The sequence below is a fragment of the Pleurodeles waltl genome, chromosome 7 (assembly GCF_031143425.1).
Source record: "Pleurodeles waltl isolate 20211129_DDA chromosome 7, aPleWal1.hap1.20221129, whole genome shotgun sequence".
In the NCBI taxonomy this organism is placed as follows: domain Eukaryota; kingdom Metazoa; phylum Chordata; class Amphibia; order Caudata; family Salamandridae; genus Pleurodeles; species Pleurodeles waltl.
The window spans coordinates 180,484,306-180,508,733 of record NC_090446.1 but is presented as its reverse complement, the minus strand read 5'-3'; the positions used below and the strand labels follow the sequence as shown (position 1 = coordinate 180,508,733).

The 24,428-nt window shown below is 43.9% G+C and overlaps 1 protein-coding gene across 2 annotated transcripts in view; it reads left to right on the top strand.

Annotated features, from left to right (window-relative positions):
• ZNF335 (zinc finger protein 335) overlaps positions 1-24,428 on the top strand; it is a 260,110-nt gene that overhangs the window by 19,538 nt on the left and 216,144 nt on the right. Inside the window, exon 2 of one of the 2 annotated variants that reach the window (XM_069243522.1) lies at positions 7,355-7,426. The exons of the other annotated variant lie outside the window; for it this stretch is intronic. The gene's annotated coding sequence lies outside the window, so the exon portion shown is untranslated. The remainder of the gene's footprint in view (positions 1-7,354; positions 7,427-24,428) is intronic. 2 annotated transcript variants of the gene reach the window in all.

Here is a 24,428-nt window from a genome sequence, read left to right as displayed (position 1 = left end):
ATGCAAAGCCAATGACCAAAGCTATAAGGCAGATCTGTTTGTTAAGAAAAGCTATGATAAAGTCAGTGGGCCTGACTTATTTTTTGAGAAACAGATATGTTTAAAGTCAATAAACATTTAATGGTGGATTGTATTTACCATTAAAATCTACTAGGTGATACTTTGATACATGGAATCTTACAGGTACTGCAGTAGGCAGGGGTTTTGGTGTTGGTTATCCCCTCTTTCAAATTGTGGGTATTGACGATTTCCACTGTGAATATCCTTGTTAACCTCTCTTAGGAGAACTAATATTTTCTTTTGGCAACTATTGTTGTTTAGAGTTCTAATTTTGTGAATGTGTGCCAGATGGATCACCTTATCGGAAAGCTTACACTAAGTACAGTAGGCCTGAGTTTGTTTTGGTCAGGGCCACTAGAATTGTGCAAATCTGTGATCGTGAATTTTTCCACATAATTATGAATTTGTTGCACTTGCCACCTAGTCCATTATCTGCTGCATAATCTCCAGATTATTGACAAACAATTATTTCTAGCTCAGACACATCAAAAGTTACTGAAAATGCAGTAACATGTGGAGGGCCTTCTACAGAGATCGACTGGTCACCTTTCAGTTGTTTATTGATGTGTTTGGGTGTTGAATTCGTACTAATGACGCGAAACCTTTGCCCATCCTGTGTTATAAACAAGAAACTAAATAATGAAGTAATACTGTCACAAAATATACACCATTCCTCTGCATAATTTGCCTTTCCTTGTCGCATAAATTAGTCCAACTTACCTCATGATTTGGTCCTTCCTGCCACACATTTCCATTTTTCCCTTTTTTGGGGACAAGGCAATTATACAGAGAACATGCCTGATTGGTTTACTTGTAGAAGGTATGTCAAAAGCCATAGGTCTCCTCTCTTTATTATAAAACACTATGACAAAGCCAGTTGACTTGATTTATTTGGTGTGCAGTGCACCTGTTAAAGTAGGCAATATGTCTTTACCAGTGGATTGTTATCAACGTTGTATTACAGTCTGTAGATGGTTCCATTAAATCTCACAGATTACCACAGTAGGCAAGTGTTTTGGTGTTCGTCATCCCCTGTAACAAACCTGGGGTTAGAAGATTTTCGTTGTGATAATCGTTGTTGGGCCCTTTTGAGAGGGTTGTATATTTTTTTGCTAACTGTAATTTTGTGAATATTTATTATTTTATAATTGTGCCTGATGATTGCTAGGAAAAGCAAACTAAAGTAGCTCTGTTTTGGTTATGGTGTCAAACCACTGAGAAAGGCTATAGGCCTTATTGCTTCATTTTAAAAATTGTTGTCATTTTCCAAAGGTTTGACCTATTTATTATGAATAGTAGGGTGAAAGTCAGATGACTTTGCTTACTTACTGTGAAAAGCACATGTTAAGAACAATAGGCTTTTTAAGGGTGAATTGTTATTACATCGTAGTCAAAAACTGTAGGTAGATATTTTGGTAAGTGGAATCGCAGTTTACTGAAGTAGGCAAGGCTTTTGAAGTTGGTGACTTACTCACACAAACTGCATTAGAAGGTTTGCAATGTCATAATCCTTATTTGGCCCTCTTATGAGGGGTTTTAAATGGTTTTGTTGTCTGTAATTTTGTATATATATATGTATATATATGTGTGTGTGTTTGTGTATTTATGTATTCACTGAAAAAACAAAGGTTAATGGAACATTGTGGTTAGATGAAAATGTCAGGTAAAACTTTAAGTTTTAAATTTTAAAAAACTACTCAAATTCACCAGTTGTAGTTATCTGAAGTAGCTATAATGTGTGCTCTGAACTCTAATTCACACCCTCACCATGCACAGTGTTATCAGTCATTTTCAGGTGTCCTTAGGGTAATCAGTGGAGTCATATAGTATGTCATGAGGATGTAATATGCGAAAGTAGAAGCACTGTACGGCGAGGGCGTAAGTTATAGTTACTTCTTGCATAAGTGAGGCATTTGGTTCAGTTAATGGAACTGAGATTTATTGATGTTTGCTGGGAGAATATCTTGAAAGTACTTGTTTTTCCCAACTGTATTTTTGCGATGGCTATGGTCTTCATGGAAAGCATGGAGAAGCTTCTCCAAATGTTTATAACCTTTAGTTGAAGCATTTAAGGGGGGGGGAGGGTGATTTGCTGGGAACTTCTCAGTAATGTTATGGAAATGTAAAAAGTCATTACGTCTGGCTGGACTAGGTGAAGAAGCTGGGGGTAATCAGGGAGAGATGGTCTCATTAAAGAAATTGGAAGTTAACTTTTCGGGTTTGTGTTGGGTAAATGTGTCCTTCAATTTAATTTACTTTCCACTTTTGAAAAGGTAGTCTGCATTCTTTTGTTAAAGCTTTGAGTTTGGATGGCACAATAGGGGTTTTTGAAGCACCCATACGCAGGAAATTATAGGGCCAGGATTGGCTGAACTTAAATCTGGGTAATTTGAAATTAACAGAGGTTTTGGTGTTGAAAAATGGCTGAATTGCCACAGTATAAGGAGTTACTGCTGAGTCTGCATTCGTTGAGGAATCAATTGTGATGAGGTTTGGTAACAAAAGTCTTTTATACTGGATTTTGGTATGTTTCTTCAATTAAGGGATTCTGATTTTTGTCTCTGTTTTATTGTTGAAGATGGAGGTTTATTTTTATTGAGTTTGAAATGGTGAAGTTAATAGGCAGCAGTCTGACCAGCCTATCTCAATGCGAAAACAAATTTAATAGATGGTTCTGGTTTTATAATAAGGTTTATTATTTACTCGTTGTGCATTGGATTATTTTGTAACTGAGAAATATTACACACCTTTAATTAGGTAATTGAGAAGGTATTATTGTTTAGATTCTTTATTTACCAAGTCTGTATTGAGATTACCCAAGAAAATATTATTTAGAGTTTGGTCTAGACCGAGGTATTAGGGGTGTGACATAGGAAATGCTAATGCTCTGGCAGCTTGCTGTCTTCTGTAATTATCATTGTAGCTGATGGAAGAAAATTCACCTTTTCTGCACCGTCACCCCTCATTGTTCATCTTATTCTGGACCCTTTTTATATTGTATTGGTAATATTGGTGTTGGGACAGTAGTATCCCCTGCATGGTATCTAGGTTTGGTCCCCTGCCGTAATTATCCAAATGGGTGTATTTATGTTGGTCCTGCCTTCACATTAATCTAAGCATGAGTGCAGAGACCTCAGCCTGTCCTTCACCGTCTGAGGACCTGAACCTCCCATTTGACTTAAAGGTGGTCTCCAAGTGTGCTCTGATAACAAACAGAGGAAATCTGTCCTTTTCTGTCCTGGGTATGATATATTAAGCAACATATTGTGTTTTCAGATTGATAGTGTGACTTTTTTTGTTGTCAATGAGAGTATGGCCTACATGCCCCCCATGTAAAGTACTGTTATTACATGATTGACCATAACCTTGCACTGACATTCTGTGTGCATGGTGTGTGCAGTGTGTTTGTGGCATATGTGTAGTAGTAGGAGTCTGCGTGCGAGTGACTGAGTATTGAAGCCGGTATGATCAATTTTGTATGCCCCTGGTTTGTTATGGCACAACACGAATGATGAGGGCAGCTTACCCAGACAATGTGAATGTGTGTTGCCTACATTCATGTGACTGGAGGGTGGAAATCAGACACTGAAATGATGAGAATAGAGACAGGGCTGCCTTTACAAATTCCATGAAGATTTTTCTTAGCAAGGTGCTACTGATTAGTTATTCCGGAACAATGCCATTTAGATGACGTATGGTGAGAGATGATGAAGTTTCTAGGTCAAACCTGATCTTTTGTTATCCCCTCTGTTACCTGCTGTGAGGAACATCACTCTGCGGAAAGGCTGTGTCTGGAGAGCAGCCTGAGAACCACTCGTAACTGGTTCTAAACGTTGAGACAATTGATCTACACCTGATTTCTAGAAAATGTATATAAAAGTGGGACCCAAGTCACTGCATTTTTGTTCAAGTAATTCACACAAAGCAATGGAGCACTCCTTGAGTACTTAAAGGACTGCTCTGTGCCCTGGGCTAGTGTCTTGCCTGACAGCAGGCTCCTTAAGATGAGAGGAAATTGGCTCATGTTTGCACATTGTACTAGAGAAGCGGGGTCTACCTAGTGCTTAGAAGCCTGCCTGCCTACTGCGAGTGGAAGGAGATTGCATGGCCCTATTAAGCAACAGAATTTGCAACTGATACAGATTCATGCTTTTTCCTGGGGATCAAGCTTATCAAGGATCACTGAGGGGAAGAGGAATCAGTGGATGTAGCGCCAAAGGGAGAACTGTAACCTGAATCGCTGCCTGTTCACTGGATTGAATTGTGTAGTATTTAACATGACTATGAGTTGAAAAAAGCAAGCACTTGGCTGAACATTGAAGTTATTGTTTCTGTTAGTTGTTGAGTTTGACCTCATACCACCCACACTACCTTCCTGAGATGCCTTTGACTGCTCGCCCTTGCTACCCTGAGAGTCAAGTGCAGAAAGGATCGTAATTAACCCAGTTTGTAGAGCCATAGTATGAGACCAGGAAACCAGTGACAAATTACCTTAATCACCATGGTTTCGGCCTAGTGGACCCTGTGTGGATTATGCCTCCTCAAACTGAGCCCGACAGTTGGTGTCTACCAATTGATCTATGTTGCACCTGGCTTTTTTGCATTCTTCCTCCTACGTTTTTCAGAACTGTGTTTGGTGGATTTTGGACTCTGGGTACTTTACCTCAGCTAACCTGTGCTAAAGTGCATATGCTCTCTGTCTAAAATATATTCGTGATTGGTTTCTCAATGATTGGCTTATTTGAATTACTAGTAAGTCCCTAGTGTAGTGCGCCAGGTATGTCCGGGGCCTGTAACTTAAATGCTAATTGTGGGTCTGCAGCGCTACTTGTGCCACCCACATGAGTAGCCCTGCAAACATGTCTCAGGCCTGCCACCGCAGTGTCTGTTTGTGCAGTTTTAAACTGCCATTTCGACCTGGCAAGTGCACCTCCCTGCCAGGCTCAAACCTTCCCTTTCACAACATGTAATCACCCCTAAAGTAGGCCCAAGGCAGCCCCACGGGCAGGGTGCAGTGTATTTAAAAGGTAGGACATGTACTGGTGTGTTTTACCCGCCCTGGTAGTGAAATACTGCTAATTTCAGTTTTCACTATTGCACTGCCTATCTCCCCCATGGGGTAACATAGGAATTGCCTTGAAATATCTTTGAAGTGCAATTTTTCATTGGGAGCTGATAGAGGTCAGGAGTTTGAGGTCTCTGAAATCACAATTTAAAAATACATCTTTTGGTGGAGTTGGTTTTTGAATTTTACGTTTTTGAAAGTGCCACTTTTACGAAGTGGACATTTTCTTGCTTTACCATTCTGTGCCTCTGCCTCTCTGCTGAATATACATCTGGGTCAGGATGACAGTTGGGCTGTTTGTGCATTCACTCTAGACATTCACACAAAGGGAACTGAGGTGTGCCCTGCATGTCCTGATGGGTCTTCTTGAGCTAAAGTGGTGGCAGGATCTGACATCTGCGCTTGAATAGAGCTGTGCCTGTCCTCACACAAAGCAGTCTTCAACCCCCTGGGGTGTGTCTGGGGCCAGGGCAGGAAAAGGCAGGGTCTTGTGCACTACAAAGACTTCTCTTGAAGGTTGCCTACTTCACAGGCAGAAAAGGGTATGGACCTCAGACACCACATAGTAGAGCACTTCTGGACTGAGGACCTTCTGCGAGAAAGAAGAGCTGGATGTAGTAGGAGGGACTGCCACTCTGTGTGTTGCTTTGTTTTGCTGGCCTGCTGCTTACTGCTTCTGTCCTGGGAGTGAAAGGACTGGACTTTGCTTTCTACATCCCGCTTTCCAAGGGATTGAACTGAGCTTTCCTCCTGTTACTAAGTCTTAGAGCCATCAAAGACTTCACCTACCAGCGCCTGGGCTCTCTTGCTGAGGGTCCTGACTTGCCAAGTGGTGCCAAATCCAGTTTCTTTGCCTTGGAAGTGAGCTCTGGTACAACCAAGAAGAAACTAAGCACATCAACTCTAGAGAGATTTGGAGACTGGCGCCTCTTTCCAACTCTGCGCCGCCTGCACCGGAGCCATGGACCATGTTGAGTGCAACGACCATGACCTGAAATACAGGCCCAACCGTGCCACAGCTCATCCGAAGTCCGGCAACAGCATGAGTCCTGAGTGCCATGTCACCGACGTCCGTGACACCCGACTCCGCCGCAGCACCTGTGGCCCTGTGGTGTGATAGCGATACAGCAAACTCGACGCCTTGCATCTGGACCTGCTGGATTCATGAACGCTCTCTTGTCATAAGGAACCAGCACCTCACCAGCGACGCTGCATCACTTCCTCTGCAACCGTAAGGAACCAACTCCTCTGCTGCCTAGCAGTAAGGAACCAACACCTCACCTCTCCGGTAGAAGTAAGGAACCAACACCGTTCTAGTGACACCTCCCCAACTCCGTGCAACGTCTTTGTGTCCTCGTCGCTTTCCAAGGTACTGTACCCAGGGTCTGTGCAACTCCGTGACTGGCTCGCACTCCCTCCCGAATAGAGTCGGACTGTTGGAAATGACTCTGTTAAGACGCTGTGATAGCCCCAGTTGGAGCTACTTTGTTTCTAATCGCTGTACTAGGATTTATTCTTTATCTTTACTTGTGTATGTTGGATTTATCTTGTTTTACTCAGATAAGTATTGGCTATTTTTCTAAACTGTGGTGAAGTACTTTTGCGCTGTTTCCACTATATTACTGTGTGTAGGTACAAATACTTCACACATTTCCTCTTGGATAAGCCTAACTGCTTGGGTCAAGCCACCAAGGGGGTGGGCAGTGGTTATCTTAACTGTAAGACTTGCTTACCCTAACTATAGTGAGGGTCCCTACATGGGCAGGGAGCAAACCACTACCAACTAGAGGCCCCATTTCTAACAATCAATTTAAATTTTCTGTAAGGCCATGATTAATGGTTTTCAGCTTGCTCCGGGGGGGGGGAGGGTTAAGTGTTATTTGTGGGCTACAATGTGCATTTACACCACCAATATAGATGATGAAAATATATGACTGCCAGGAGTACCAGTGTGCTCCTAGATGGAAAAGTGGCTTATATATTAATAAGTCACCTATAAAGGTGCCTTGTAAGCCCACAATGCATGGTGCCTAATATATTAAAAAAAAGAAGTGGCACACAGTATATTTGAATAGTGTGCTCTCAAAATAATTGAGGCTTAACAGCTGTTTCTTCTGTTTAGGTTTAACCACATTTTCCTTAAGACATATCTAAGTGTGTTTAAAAAATGCACAGCTTCACTTTGGAAAATTTAAGAAAAATAATTGTGATGGAATCTTTTACCCACAGATTCCTCAATCGTCATATATCCCCAGGCTCCACACTGGATCGGAAATATGCTGCACTAGCTCTGCTATATTGGTAAGTGAAGTCTGCCCCATTTACACACTGGTTGCTGGACAGCTGTGTCATCACCGGAACCATAATTTGTGGCACCCTAATGTCAGTTACCTTTTTCCACACCCTTTCATGTGAATCTGGAGCTCCCTGTGAAGTTGTTCAGAAAATGTTTCAACATTTTGCAGTGCTTTAGTTATTGTTTCTTCTAGAAGTCAGGTTTTTAGCTCTGCTATACCTTTCATGGACAGAGGCCCTTTTTAGAACCACACAGGGGCTATCTGTTGTATTTGGTTCCAAAGCTTGACTTCTAGTTATGTGAACTGTTTAACCTCATTCACATGAAGGCAATCAAGGAGGAGTCACAACTGTGATGCATTCACAATGAGCGTCTTTCTCCGATCGGTGAATGACACTTGTCTGCTAGCTGTGTTCACCCGTACACTATGGGAAATGGCAAACATGGTGGAGAAGAGCCCATCTAAATAGGAATGTGACTAGGGGCCTGCCTGAACCTCCTCCAGATGAAAGAAGGGTTCGTCTGTGTTGAATTTAGAGTTTCTGGTAATTTTGCACGTTCAAGCAAAGGGAAGGTGCTGCAAAAGGAGGTGAGCATGGGTGGGGGCAATAGACGGGGTTGGGCAGAAAAAACTCTCCAATAAATGGCTAATACAAAGGATAAAACTGCCACCTTACCACCTCCTCCTCTGAACATTCCACTACATGGCACAACTACACCTGAAGAAGCTGTGCTAGAAGAAAGAAGACTCTCAACTCCTGAGGAGGCAAAGACTCAAGGACTACTGATTCCTGTTGGCACCAAGGGGCTGATACTGCTCTACAAGTGTCAAGTGGTTGGTCTTCCAATGTGCCTTCTCCTGGTACACGAGAAGTAGGAATCCTGACTCCAAAAGGGCCCAGCTGGCCACAGAGGACAGAACTCTGCAGGGGCCTTGGCTGGAGCCAAGTTTTTTGCCTTTTCTGAGGACTTGGGGCAGTAGGACTAACCAGAAACAAATTTAGCAGCAGTTGGAGAAAAGTGGAAATTAGTAGTTCTTCCCATGTTGGAAGGTCTGGGACAAGGTGCCAGAGGTGGGCAAGGAAAGTAGGTATGTCACACTCTGAACATTTTGCTGTGCTAAAAGCTGGTACAGTGGGATGTTACAGTGAAGGTATTCAGCCTAAGGGAACCATGCCAAGCTAGTGCTTCCAGCCTTGCCTGACCAGAGGATTTTAAGAGCCCAGAAAGTGACTAGATCTGAAGGTAGATCCTTGGGCTAGAGCAAGGTGGCAAATCCATTCAAGTGACAAAGCGACCTTGATAGCTAAAAAATCTAGCTTTGTCCCTCTCTGGGTTTTTTGTGGCAAACAACAGCTTCAGTGCAATCTCGACAACCATATAGCCAACTGCGACAAACCTTCACCAGCCCCACCACTATACCTTACTCCACTGTAGTGTTTTGGCTTAAGTTTCAGAAACTAAGTAAAAAAACTTTGACTTGGACGGCCTGCTTGATGTATCTTACTCTGCTCCATTGAAGTCATCTTGAAATCGCAATTATGCCCCAGTCAACCTTCAATAGCGCATTAAATTTTCTAGATGCTTTTTGCCTTATACTTTAAAAAATCATACCTATTTTCCCCTCACCCAGACTTTAATGATTTTGCCTTTTTTTGCTCATTAAAAATGTTCTACAGCTTTCCAAATCGGTTTTGGAATTTTTACTGAGTTTTGTTCCGTACTTTAAAATTGTTGTCACTGATTGAACTGAACATGCATTACTATGGGGATTACTTAATGTTTGGGCCGTTTACCAGGGTTTGAGAAGAGATTCCCTGGGAACTGTTTTGACCTAAACAGTTTGTGTTTATTATGGTGGCAAGGGTCATCCCTTCCCAAAATAACAAATCAATATCTCAATCTTGCTTTTCCTCTACTTCCTCTTCTTCTACTTGGGTCCTTCTGAGCCTCATGAGTTGTAATGTATTAGGTTATATGTTGTGAATGGCTGATTTTGAAAAGTTTTTCCTATGCATTGCCTAAGTTAGCGCTCAGAGGCTTGTTGTTAAGCGATGTAAAAACCTAACTAAATTAACAATTTCTGTGATGGATACTGTTGTGAGGTACTGTTGCTTTTCTAATTGCTGGTCACTAGAACCTGTCTGGCTTTAGTTCAATAAAAGGTTTTAATCTACTGAAAAAGTTGTTTCTGTAAAAGGCACTCCAACCATGTGTCCTTTATGAAGCCTTTTATTGCGGTCCTTGAGCTGCGATAAGTTACTAGGCCCTCTTCCTGTAGCATGAGGTTGTTTATAATTGTTGCCCCAACTCTATCACGCTTTTACATTTCATTTAAAATGACAATGAACTCCCTTACAGTACTTTCCTATCGGGTACGATCATCGAGCAACAAAGGCTTCCTACAGGAGTTGGGGGTTGGGGAAACTTAGAAACTCAGAATGGAGTGTAACAGAATTGATTACAGATAATAATGTGAATGTCAAGGCAGCTCTTAACTTTAGGAGAAAGGAAAGGGCTTTAACATTTGATAAGTAAATATCACACTTACAAAATATAATACACAAAAAGAACTGGAGATCGCCCACACCCCCACATTTCCAAGATGGCGCTGGGGGTGAACTGGTGTGCAAAGCAAGAGGGGCCAGTTTATGAGACCCGTGGCTGCCCCCGTGAGCATGAACGAGTGTGGGGGAAATGGCTGGGACAAATCCCCTGAACATTTTACCGGACCCTGAATTCAATGAAACTACTGCACTGTTACCTGATTAATGCATATTGGTGGAATTAGTATTATGCTTGCTCAACTGTGATGTTATATTGTTCCCCGAGATGGATTGCGCCACTGCTGACCTCATCCATAAAACGCAATAAAAATTTGTTTACCAAAATATATATATATAGTACACACAAAAAATGAGAAATGATAACACCAAATGTGTTTGAATCTCCGACTCACTAGGCACTAGTACTGAGGCCTGTGGGGGATGCTTGGGTTGGCTAAGTACTTCTCGAAAGCGCATGTGTCTTTAGTCCATTGGTGCCTGATATAAGCGCATTGTAACTATATTGGTAACCAATATATACGACTTTCGAGTCAATGCAGGGAATGCAGATAACGTTTTTTTGAAGAATGTAAACTATCATCACTGGCAAAAAAATCCAAAGAAAGCAGGATGACATATTTGATTATGATTTTCTTGTGATTTCCTCCAGAGAATCCATGGGGTGGCCTTTTGGAGTGAAATTAAGAAGCAGGTGCTGGATTAGCACTGTTCAATCTCTGAAATTCACAAAGCCCACTGGCCTGCTGTTGTGGACAGAGGGCAGCTAATGGGACACAATCCATTAAATGTTCCCTTTTATAGGGGCATGTGTATCCAGAACGTCTTTTTAGGGTTCGATTTTCTGAGGGTGGGGGTACCCTAGGATCGGGGCACCAGAAAGACATGCCGCATTGGCAACTGGTCAAAAAGAAGGATTCTCTTACTGAGGCTTTAACGAGCAACAACTCTGGAGCCAGATAATTATGAAGCAGCTTCCAGTGGTTCGGAGTTGCCTCACTTCTCTTTGGATACGAAACGCAAAACAGATATCTCTTTAAAGGGATCTCAAATCTAGTAGTGCAAAATGTGACCATATGGCCCGACTAGTCTACATTTTTAATCCGATTATTGCCATTATTAGCCAAGGACATATCTTCCCAATAATGATGGACGCTTGCCTAATCAAACCTCTTCTAAGGATCTGCTTTTTTACTTACTCCTTTTGGCAGAAGGATTACTGCTATTCCCTGTCGCAATACACACTGCAGATTCACCTTGAGTATCCATTTTTTTAAAGTAGGTATCCCATTTTGAGCCTTCACTCCAGCCTGTTCAAGGTACACTACCAGGCTGTTGGTCTGCATACTGCCTCAAGGTATTGTTTGGTGTTTGCTAAATTAAGGAAAGCATTTGTGCAGTTAACCCATCCTGTGTATTACAGCCTGTGATGTTCCTTTGATTCTACCGGAGCACGGAGCTGTCGGATTATTTATATAAAAAAGAAAGTATTGTTGTCCCAACCTATATACACTTGCCTGCTTGACAAATCTGGTTTTACTTGTCTCAGCCTTCCTATTAAGTTTTGCATTGCATAAAACATCTCAGCAGGAAGACCATTTTGCCCAGGGAGACTCTTCCCATTACAGACAAAAGCAAGATATTCCAAAACTGTACTAGTAAGCACGCTGCCCGTATTCCATTCATACTGATTATCTACCTCATGTGTTACCTGAATCCACTTTGCTACCGTCTCTGAGTAAAGCTGTCTGGCTTTCCTAGTCTCTCCCCACTTTGAGAACTCCATATCCTATTCCAGTTCGTACACAAGCTCGAGAGAGCCTCAGTTAGTTCCAGCTCCTATAACAATAGTTTGACTGAGCACTCAGTACAGCACTGATGTCCAGTGTGCCATCTACATTCCTCAATACAATCTGCATGATGGTACCTATCATATCCTTCATACACAAAGGACTTTCTTAACCTGTCTCCCACAGGACAGCTCTAAGAGCAGCGGCAAAAGTAGTTATCCCTGCCACCATCAGGAATTATTCTGTTTTTATTCTTGATGTGTTTTATCCTTTCCGTTGGCTGTGCTTACACCAGCTGTACCTACCTTAGAAAAAACTTGGTCATATCCATTTTTAAGCATCTTCACCATATATTTCCACCCAGGGTATCAAATGCCTTTTGTTAATTCCAACACCATCCGTTTGTAGTGTGCATCTCTCTTACAAGCAAGAGAAGGACACTTGTCGGCCTTCTCAAGCTCAAAGGAAAGCATCTACCTGGTATTAAGCCACAGTGATCAGTGTGCAATAATAAACTCACCTCTTGCATCAAAGTAGTGGCCTTATTTTTGTGCCTGTGTTCATCATAGATAGTTAGCGATATGAGGAGCAATCGTGTGTCTCTGCCGGGTTGGGGTGTTGCTGGGAAAAACCAGCTCATCCTGAAAGCCCTCCAATATCTTTCCAGTGAACAAGCTGGGAATTGTTGGTACAGATCAACTGGGAAGCCATCATTGCCCTACATATTCTATGTCTTAATGCCTGTCATGCCTCTTTTAACTGGCTTTGGTATCTGAGGTGCCTCTAGCATCACCTGTTGCTCTTTTGTGAGACAGAAATTTCCAACTCTTGCAAAAAAACATCTTGTGACTCTTACAGCTCTTCATTGCTCTGTTGGCCAGTATACGTGCTGGAGATGTTTAAGCAAAGCATACTTTCTGCTGATGTTGCCATCCTCACCCTCTCTCTCGTGATTCCCACTATCTTTTGGGGCTACTCCCTCCTGAGCAATGAGGATAACAGCCTCTCCGTTGTGCCACCCTAGCTATACAATTGTTCGCTGTATGTGGTGTGAATGAAACTGTCCCGTTCCCAGATGTTGGCTGACTGTTTTTAGTCTCTAACTGAGCTGATATTCTCTCTGCATTCTGAAAAAAACATTACTCTGTAGCTGCGACAACTTTTCGAGAAGTTGATCATTTGTGCAGCTATTTGATTGGGCAGCAGTTTTGCCATCCCACCTTTGAAGTAGTTCCAAAGTCCATTACTGTAAGATACATTATTAATATAGACTACATGTCAAATACAGTAGAAATGTTCTTTGCTTGTTGTAACCCACTGAGACCTGCAGGAATGTGTTTACATTGTGCACCCTCTGACAAATGCGGTAGGAAGAGTCTTACATTTTGAAATTTGGGCCAACACCCAAAAAGGGCTTTCTTGAGAGTGTCCGGGAGTACATGAGTACTAACACACACCACAAATACACTTATCTATGCGTTTGCACTATCACACACCCATTCATTCAAATCATAAACATTATATACATACATATTGTTGGTAAAACCAGGAATGTTTCTTTGGTATAGAGCACAGTGCACCAGAAAACTCCAGAAAACTTTATTTAAAAGATTGTTTTAATTGATTGTGCAAACGCTGGCAGATATAAACAGTTGTAAAGGCTTACTAGGAGTGGCCCAAAGCTACAATCCTAGCTATAGATGTATTGTCAACCCTGTTATCCAGTATTTCACGATTTCAAATTCTGGGGGACAACACTCTGGTGACCCGAAAATCCCACCAGCAATCTTTGGGTTTGTAATGTCTACTTTTACCTACAACTTTGGGCATTAATTGGAGGGGTCCAAAGTCTCCCAAATCGAGGAGTGGCGTAATGTGTGTAACTAAATATTTATTAAATGAAGAGTTTTTCAGAGCTTTTAAACAGGTCAATGCATGAGGAACTCAAGTAGACCAAGATTTTAAGTTGGATTCTGTGGATTTACTCTATCTTTTTCCAAATAATGCGCTCTGGTCTTCAACTACCAAAATGCAGTAAAAATATTGAATGGAAGAGCCACCAGGCCTGGGAAATTCTGAAGCTCCATTATGTGTTAACCTAAGAATGTATACCCATGCGTTCAAATAATTTCAAGGGAATTTTGGGAATTTTAAAGGGAATGCATGCTGCATTGTTAGTAGGCCCAGCCTGTGTGAAGCAGCATGAGCAGAGCTAAAGAAGCATTGGCAAACCAATAGGTCTCCACTATGCAAGCGCCACTGGCTTTGCCAGAGAGCTTTAGCCATCTTGTACACCAGCATGGGTGCTGTTCAGCATGGCTAAAGTTCGAGACATAGAGGAGAGTGGTGTGGACTGTTGTAGCGTGGAATGATGAACAGTGGAGTAGAGTGTTTTGGAGTGGCATATAGCGGAGTCTCGTACAGTGGCGTTGAGTGGACTGGTATAGAGTGCAGCAACATAGACTTCAGTGGTGTACAATGCATTGTAGAATGCAGTGGCACAGATTAGAAAAATGCATAGTAGACTGCCGTGGTGCATAGTAGAGTGGCATAGAGTACAGTGTCATAGAGGGCAGTCACATAGAGTGGCAGAGAGGGCCGTGGGGTAGAGTGGTGCACAGTGGGGTGGTGTACAGTGCAGTGACATGGAGTGATGGAGAGGAGAGTGCAGTGGCATAGAGTGCAGTAGTGCAACGCAGAGTTCAGTGGCAGAGTGCGTGTTGCAGAGTAGAGTGTCATAGAGTGCAATGGTGTAGAGTGACTTACAGTGCAGTGCCATAGAGTACAGTGGTGCAGAGTAGAGTGCAGCTGTGTGGAGTGCAGCTGTTCAGAGTAGAGTGGCATGGAGTACAGTAACGTTGAGTGGAATGTCGAAATAGCATAGAGTAGACTGTTTCAGAGTGAAGTGGAGTAGAGTGCAGTGGCGTGGAGTTCAGCAGTGCGGAGTAGATTAGAGTGGTGTACAGTGGGTTGACATGGAGCAGGGATGTAGAGTTGAGTGTTACAGAGTGGAGTGCATTGGTATAGAGTGTATTGCCATAGAGGACAATGGTCTGAAGTGAAGTGTTGAGGAGTCGAGTTGTGCAGAGTAGATTGGAGTGACCTAGACTGGAGTGGTGTAGAGTGCAGTAGTGTAGAGTCGAGTGCATTGGCATAGAGTAGAAGGATGCAGAGTTGGGTAGAGAGGCATATAGTGAAGTGGCTTCGAGTGGAGGGATGGAGAGAGGAGTAGAGTGCAGTGGCGTGGAGTGGTGCATAGTAGAGTGCAGTGGCACCGAGTGATGTAGACTGGAGTATGCATTTTGTGGCACAAACTGCCTTTAAAGACAACACATTTTCAATTGTAATGACTGTAGGAAGTTGGCTCTGTATGTGCTATTTCAAAGTAAGGAATAGCATGCACAGAGTCCAAGGGTTCCCCTTAGAGGTAAAATAGTGGTAAAAAGAGATAATACTAATGCTCTATTTCGTGGTAGTGTGGTCGAGCAGTAGGCTTATCCAAGGAGTAGTGTTAAGCATTTGTTGTACATACGCATAGACAATAAATGAGGTACACACACTCAGAGACAAATCCAGCCAATAGGTTTTGTTATAGAAAAATATCTTTTCTTAGTTTATTTTAAGAACCACAGGTTCAAATTCTACATGTAATATCTCATTTGAAAGGTATTGCAGGTAAGTACTCTAGGAACTTTGAATCATTACTTTAGCATGTATACTTTTTACATAAAACACAATAAGCTGTTTTAAAAGTGGACACTGCAATTTTCACAGTTCCTGGGGGAGGTAAGTTATTGTTAGTTTTCACAGGTAAGTAAGTCACTTACAGGCTTCAGTTTTTGGTCCAAGGTAGCCCACCGTTGGGGGTTCAGAGCAACCCCAAAGTTACCACACCAGCAGCTCAGGGCCGGTCAGGTGCAAAGGTCAAAGAGGTGCCCAAAACACATAGGCTTCAATGGAGAGAAGGGGGTGCCCCGGTTCCAGTCTGCCAGCAGGTAAGTACCCGCGTCTTCGGAGGGCAGACCAGGGGGGTTTTGTAGGGCACCGGGGGGGACACAAGTCAGCACAGAAAGTACACCCTCAGCAGCGCGGGGGCGGCCGGGTGCAGTGTGCAAACACGCGTCGGGTTTTCAATGGAAGTCAATGAGAGATCAAGGGATCTCTTCAGCGTCGCAGGCAGGCAAGGGGGGGGCTCCTCGGGGTAGCCACCACCTGGGCAAGGGAGAGGGCCTCCTGGGGGTCACTCCTGCACAGAAGTTCCGTTTCTTTAGGGGCTGGGGGCTGCGGGTGCAGGGTCTTTTCCAGCCGTCGGGAAATGGAGTTCAGACAGTCGCGGTCAGGGGGAGCCTGGGGATTCCCTCTGCAGGCGTCGCTGTGGGGGCTCAGGGGGGACAACTTTGGTTACTCACAGTCGTAGAGTCGCCGGAGGGTCCTCCCTGAGTTGGTTGTTCTCCACCAGTCGAGTCAGGGTCGCCGGGTGCAGTGTTGCAAGTCTCACGCTTCTTGCGGAGAGTTGCAGGGGTCTTTAAATCTGCTCCTTGTAACAAAGTTGCAGTTCTTTTGGAGCAGTGCCGCTGTCCTCGGGAGTTTCTTGTCTTTTTCGAAGCAGGGCAGTCCTCAGAGGATTCAGAGGTCGCTGGTCCCTTGGAAAGCGTCGCTGGAGCAGGTTTCTTTGGAAGGCAGGAGACAGGCCGGTAAGTCTGGGGCCAAGGCAGTTGGTGTCTTCTGGTCTTCCTCTGCAGGGGTTTTTCAGCTCAGCAGTCCTTCTTCTTGTAGTTGCAGGAATCTAATTTCTAGGTTCAGGGAGAGCCCTTAAATACTAAATTTAAGGGCGTGTTTAGGTCTGGGGGGTTAGTAGCCAATGGCTACTAGCCCTGAGGGTGGGTACACCCTCTTTGTGCCTCCTCCCAAGGGGAGGGGGTCACATCCCTAATCCTATTGGGGGAATCCTCCATCTGCAAGATGGAGGATTTCTAAAAGTTAGAGTCACCTCAGCTCAGGACACCTTAGGGGCTGTCCTGACTGGCCAGTGACTCCTCCTTGTTATTCTCATTATTTTCTCCGGCCTTGCCGCCAAAAGTGGGGGCCGGGGCCGGAGGGGGCGGGCAACTCCACTAGCTGGAGTGTCCTGCGGTGCTGTGACAAAGGGGTGAGCCTTTGAGGCTCACCGCCAGGTGTTACAGCTCCTGCCTGGGGGAGGTGTTAGCGTCTCCACCCAGTGCAGGCTTTGTTACTGGCCTCAGAGTGACAAAGGCACTCTCCCCATGGGGCCAGCAACATGTCTCTAGTGTGGCAGGCTGCTGGAACCAGTCAGCCTACACAGATAGTCGGTTAAGTTTCAGGGGGCACCTCTAAGGTGCCCTCTGTGGTGTATTTTACAATAAAATGTACACTGGCATCAGTGTGCATTTATTGTGCTGAGAAGTTTGATACCAAACTTCCCAGTTTTCAGTGTAGCCATTATGGTGCTGTGGAGTTCGTGTAAAACAGACTCCCAGACCATATACTCTTATGGCTACCCTGCACTTACAATGTCTAAGGTTTTGCTTAGACACTGTAGGGGCACAGTGCTCATGCACTGGTACCCTCACCTATGGTATAGTGCACCCTGCCTTAGGGCTGTAAGGCCTGCTAGAGGGGTGTCTTACCTATACAGCATAGGCAGTGAGAGGCTGGCATGGCACCCTGAGGGGAGTGCCATGTCGACTTACTCATTTTGTTCTCACTAGCACACACAAGCTGGTAGCAGTGTGTCTGTGCTGAGTGAGGGGTCTCTTAGGGTGGCATAATACATGCTGCAGCCCTTAGAGACCTTCCCTGGCATCAGGGCCCTTGGTACCAGAGGTACCAGTTACAAGGGACTTATCTGGATGCCAGGGTGTGCCAATTGTGGAATCAAAAGTACAGGTTAGGGAAAGAACACTGGTGCTGGGGCCTGGTTAGCAGGCCTCAGCACACTTTCAATTCAAAACATAGCATCAGCAAAGGCAAAAAGTCAGGGGGTAACCATGCCAAGGAGGCATTTCCTTACAATGACCATTACATTTGCACAGACATACAAGTTTACTAATAAAACTATACAACACACACAAAATATTGTGTGGAAATGGCTTCACCTAGTGAATTGATTTGTTTTGATCATAATAAAGTATTTGTTTACAACACCCTTCAGAATTAACACAAAATGTGCTTGCTTTATGCATTACTACTTCTGATGTATTCTGAAAGATTTGCTCAGTTTATTTAAATGTTGTTGTGTGCTAGAAAAAAAACCTTTCAGACCCCGGTATCCATAAATCTACTCACTTTTAAGTCAAACAAAGAAGGTAAACACCATGCTCCCGTGGAAGACAAAACCTGACATTTGACCTCTGTCTTTAAATGCCCTGCAGATGTGACAAGGTCAGAGCAAGATTTACAGGCCAATTAACAGAAAGAAGCATTCATGGAAGAATAAAAGGCTTTGTTCGTTCGGAGGGACAAACTCACCATTGACTTACCTCCTAACTTTTCAGATTTCAAAAGCAAGACATGTTAGATCATAATAAAGGCATTTGAATGTATACAGGGAGTGCAGAATTATTAGGCAAATTAGTATTTTGACCACATCATCCTCTTTATGCATGTTGTCTTACTCCAAGCTGTATAGGCTCGAAAGCCTACTACCAATTAAGCATATTAGGTGATGTGCATCTCTGTAATGAGAAGGGGTGTGGTCTAATGACATCAACACCCTATATCAGGTGTGCATAATTATTAGGCAACTTCCTTTCCTTTGGCAAAATCGGTCAAAAGAAGGACTTGACAGGCTCAGAAAAGTCAAAAATAGTGAGATATCTTGCAGAGGGATGCAGCACTCTTAAAATTGCAAAGCTTCTGAAGCGTGATCATCGAACAATCAAGCGTTTCATTCAAAATAGTCAACAGGGTCGCAAGAAGCGTGTGGAAAAACCAAGGCGCAAAATAACTGCCCATGAACTGAGAAAAGTCAAGCGTGCAGCTGCCACGATGCCACTTGCCACCAGTTTGGCCATATTTCAGAGCTGCAACATCACTGGAGTGCCCAAAAGCACAAGGTGTGCAATACTCAGAGACATGGCCAAGGTAAGAAAGGCTGAAAGACGACCACCAATGAACAAGACACACAAGCTGAAACGTCAAGACTGGGCCAAGAAATATCTCAAGACTGATTTTTCGGGTTGAGGATGGAGTCAAGCTCAACTCCCAGTCCTACTGCCAGTTCCTGGAAGACACCTTCTTCAAGCAGTGGTACAGGAAGAAGTCTGCATCCTTCAAGAAAAACATGTTTTCATGCAGGACAATGCTCCATCACACGCGTCCAAGTACTCCACAGCGTGGCTGGCAAGAAAGGGTATAAAAGAAGGAAATCTAATGACATGGCCTCCTTGTTCACCTGATCTGAACCCCATTGAGAACCTGTGGTCCATCATCAAATGTGAGATTTACAAGGAGGGAAAACAGTACACCTCTCTGAACAGTGTCTGGGAGGCTGTGGTTGCTGCTGCACGCAATGTTGATGGTGAACAGATCAAAACACTGACAGAATCCATGGATGGCAGGCTTTTGAGTGTCCTTGCAAAGAAAGGTGGTTATATTGGTCACTGATTTGTTTTTGTTTTGTTTTTGAATGTCAGAAATGTATATTTGTGAATGTTGAGATGTTATATTGGTTTCACTGGTAATAATAAATAATTGAAATGGGTATATATTTTTTTTTGTTAAGTTGCCTAATAATTATGCACAGTGATAGTCACCTGCACACACAGATATCCCCCTAACATAGCTAAAACTAAAAACAAACTAAAAACTACTTCCAAAAATATTCAGCTTTGATATTAATGAGTTTTTTGGGTTCATTGAGAACATGGTTGTTGTTCAATAATAAAATTAATCCTCATAAATACAACTTGCCTAATAATTCTGCACTCCCTGTATATGCAATAGTTTTGTGAACCAGGTGCAGTCTGTTCAACATAACTAAAGTTGTGTAGCAGTATTCTGATTAGTTCAGTGATTGGCCTAGCAACTGTCAGATTTTCCCCCATAGCTGCTCTCCGATTGTTGTACACAAGTCTTATTTACAATTTCTGTAGTCACGTTGGGATAGAAAAGGCCCCTGATTGGTGACACATGATTACCCCTACCCTCTGTGCCCCAGCTGCATGGATATCTTGACCCCTGGTACAGATGTATTGGTCACTGTGTGTTTGCCATTACCTATGCTTGCCTCACTGTAATGTGATCTTGCTAGACTGGAAGGAGGGCACCAAGCTACCTTTATAGAGATAGAGGGCTACTGCCCTCACCGGGTGTTAAGTGACGCATTCACGGTAGTGGCAACATGCCCATTTTGTATTTCTTAAGAGTTAGAAGTGTGAAAAGGCCTGTTTACCTGTGTCACTGGAGGGGCATCTACTGGTCGACTCATATAAAGTTATGCTGCTGTGTACTTAACTCACCCTTTCCTTACATGATGACTGTACGTAATGTTGGCAGTTCATGTTTACATTTGCCTGCTTTGTTGCATGTGTGCCTATGCCTGGTGGATGGCATGGAGGCCTGTGTGCTCCATTTTGGAAGCCCAGGGGCTGGAAAGGCTAGTTGGAACTGATGACTGCAACCCCACACAATAGATGTGAATTCCTGACTTTGCAGGGTCTGTGGTGGAACACCTACAGTGGAGGAAGGGGAGCAGAGCATCCTCTGGACACATCAGAGGTCTCTTTGATGCAAGGACGAGTCATTGGTCAGTAGGGCCTTGGCTTATTGTCATGCAGGATAGTGGGTCTGTTAAGATTGGCACAATAGGACTAGGGAATCATTATAGAGGCTTAGGCATTTGAACCTCTGTGAGGCATATACCAGTGGAAGCTGACAGCCAGGTGTTATCGCCAGTTAATTCCTCGACCTGGCAGACTGTTCCTTTGACAATGGACAGGACACAGCAGAGGGCACTTCGAAGGAGCCGACACCTACAACACAAATTTCAAAGGACCGAACAAAAAATCACATATGTGTCTGGAAATGGACGGTAGAAGTGGGAGCATGCATCCCACAATGTCTTCTTCAGAATGGAAAGATGATGACCAAAATATCAAACTGCTGCAACTAGGGTAGGGGACCAGGGTCTGCTAGTCTCACTGCTTGATGAGGGGCCAGCACCCAGGAAGTCAGGCCCACTCGATCTCAGCCTGGAATACCAGCCTTCTGCCTGCCAAGACCACCAGACTCTGTAAGGATCTAGAAGGACAGCAGTGTGAGACGTCCGGTCCATTTGGGACTGGTGTGAGAGTGCGGGCAGTCAGCCCTTCTAGCGGAAAGTCAGTGACTTCCATATTCCAGGTGAGGGCCACTATGAAGTTTAGGGCCATTCCCCTTCCTGTTGGTAGTCAGAGACTCTTGTATGTCAGATGGGCTCTATCAGCTCTCAAATTAGCTGAGAGCCGATAGATGGAGGCGAGTGCACGTCTTCCACAACCAGGATCCTCTTCCCTACCACAGGCATGCATCAGAGCTGAGACACGCGAGGGCGGTCTAGAGAAGAGGCAAGGGAAGCCAGCCACCACCTTCCCCCTCCGAGGGCCTCACTTTCTAGACTTGCACTGCCGAGCTCGGGCCAGAGCCGAACAGCAGCCTAGTCGAGCCGAGTGCTCCAAAATGAGCCTTGGAATTACATTTCCGCCGACCAACTCAACCAGTCATCAATGCGGCAGCCCTCTCACACCCTCAGGGTTGGTTGGCAGGCCCAGTGCCAAACTAACCATAGCTGAGCAACAAAGAGGTTGAGTTGATTATCGGCACCACTACAGAGCAGGCGGAGGAGTGGCGCGATGAAGCCTGCACCCGGGCACACCGTGACCGACTGTCTCAGCTAAAACCCAGCCCTCATCGGAGTCGAGTAGCGCTGGGCCAAGACCTCACGTGGCTTCCTGCTGCACAACACCTCATGGCACCAGTCACACCCACGAGTATATACAAAAGTTCTTGTCTACTAGTATACAAAATAGATTTGGGTAGGGATGTATTAAAATGATCCCACGCTGATGAAATGTTCAGATTTCAGTTAATTCATGCAGAAAGGGGGGTGGCTTAGTCAGTAAGATTAGGAGGGGGTAAACTTCATATTTTCCGACAATCAGGATGGCATTTAATGTTTAAGTACATTATAGAAGCAGGGTTGAGGAAAGGGAGAGGAATGCGGATTGGTAGGACTACTAAGAGAAAACACACTATTTTGTGGACTGAGATTCCAACTGACATCTCACAATACCAGATTGAAAGCACTCAACTATTTACAAGAAAATACATTAATTAGGGGGGTGTAACACACCAAACACCCCCTCCACCCCCGAAGCTACGCCCCTGCATACAGTCCTTTCTTCTTTTAAGAAATGGCTTAGTGTTAGTTAAAAAAAAAAAAACACAAGGGTCTGTCGTGGTACAACCAATGGATTGTTGAGTAACAATTATGGGGCCTAGCCGGCGCACAGCTTCGCTTATTAATATTTATTAGTCTGACTTTGCAGGAGTCATGTTAGGTATATATTGAATAATGGGGTAAGGTTGACATTGCTTTATGTGAGGTCATTGGGGTCAGAGGTCATATGATGTCACAGCCTAGAGTGCCATCAGTTACGCTCATTAGGAAAATACCCAAATTGAGAGATACTTCCTTTTTTCTGGTCCAGGTCGGAGACCCGGAGAAAGGCCTAAATTACTGGTTGATTATAATGAATGCATTTTGTTAGAACGCTTTTCAAAAGGCCAAGGGCCAAGCAAGGTCTTCTGACCCCAAACGTGGGGATTGAGGCCTATTACTCCTGTTTGACCTATTATGGATCCTGAACAGCTGCGTCACGTACTATCCCTTAAGCACCTGACTCCCATGAAAGTATGGGTCGAGCAGTCTATCACTTCTTGGCTCCCTGGATTGGGTGGTTGGGGAGGGAGCGAGTTTGGTAGTTGAAAGAGGAGTTTGAGGGTCTCACAGGATATACACAGGATCAAGACTCAAAGTACAAAAAGTAATTTCAATAAGCTGATTGTCCAGGCTCTCTTTTGAGATAAAAGCAGTATTTAAAACAAACAAGCAAGCAAAGTATAGCAACAGCACATTAAATAATATCCACAGTCTCTTAAGATCAGCGTACTAGCGTTGTCCTGTGCCAATCCCATCTTCCTGTCTAACATGACTAGTTATTCCCCATTCGATATTAGAGCCAACTTTCAGGTGTGGCCTACGCTAGCCACTACGCGACAAAGGCTTGTTCTGGCCCTAAGAATTTGTTTGGGCAGCTCTACGTGCTAAGTTTTTCCAATCCTAGGCAGGCCTGACAGCTTAGAAGAGACAAGAAGGGCAAGCAGGCAAGTTCAGGGAGGAAAGGGGCATGTCTAAACAGGCCCACTCTCTCGATGCAGGATGGTAGCGGCATCTTGCATTTTCCTCTGAATGACAAGACAAGCCCTTATAGTATCCTGAAGGCTCATGGTGGCATCAGATGTCTTCTCCAAGGCTTTCTTGGATTTCGATAAGTGCTACAAAGGTGGTGTCTCTAGGTCAGGTTTCTCTTGGTTGATGCTTTGGCACAGATCCTTTTGGCACGATGTTCCAGCACCTGCTTAATTTACACAGACCGCAACAAATACTGAAGGCAAGAGCCACGTAAGGAACAACTCCCTCCTGGCTATCGTGTCTCGCCTAGTGATGTCAGAAGTTGCACTTCTTCGACGTGTGACTGCGAAAAATAAACAAAGATTGTCAAATCACTTCGGGGTTTTGGCTGCAAATGTACTTGCTATGCTAATGATTTTTTTTGTTTTGATAATTGTTTTTATTAAAGTACAACTAAGACCATTTAAAGATGGCCACCCATGCGTCCTTTTGCATGCTGCACAGAAGTTCATCTTGCGTTGGTTCTCGGTATGCTTTTAATTAAAACATTTCGAAATGGCAGCCTGTGTACCTCCGGTACCAGTGCCCATCTTTGAATAGTTTTTGTTACAATAATAAAACACATACTCAAAGTTAGTGTTGCATGCACATGTGCACTCACTCGGACAGCCATCTGTGAATGGTTTTAAATCCATTCCTGTATGGTTTATCCTGCAAGCACACAGAGGGCCATCTTTGAATGACGGTAAAGAACATTGAAAAATTGGGCACCACTGGCACTGTGTGAAATGGGTCGCTAAAAACTGCAGTGAGTGCCCAGAAGCTGTGTCTGAAGAGCTGCTGGGCCATTGCAAGCTTATAAAAAAAAAGTTTAAAATTTTTGCTGTTGTTGTTTTGAACAGACAAATTAGCCCACAATTTTCTGGCAAGGGGAGTATTTTCTCTAAGGATGTTGACATTGTGATCCTACAGAAGTGAACCAATGGCTGATGTGATCTGATCGATTTCTACACACTATATGCTGTGTTAGGGAAAAGCAAAATGTGAACAAAATTACAGTGGACCTTGTGTGCATATATTTGTATGTATTTATCAACTTTTATTTTTACTTGAAGTTTAAAGGTCTTGGCTAATGGCAGATCTCAACAGAACTATGAGACTATCAAACGTTTGCCAGTAAGCAGATTTTTGTTGGTAGGCAGTAGTCTCTGTTAACGCGTCTGACCTTAATAAGCAAACT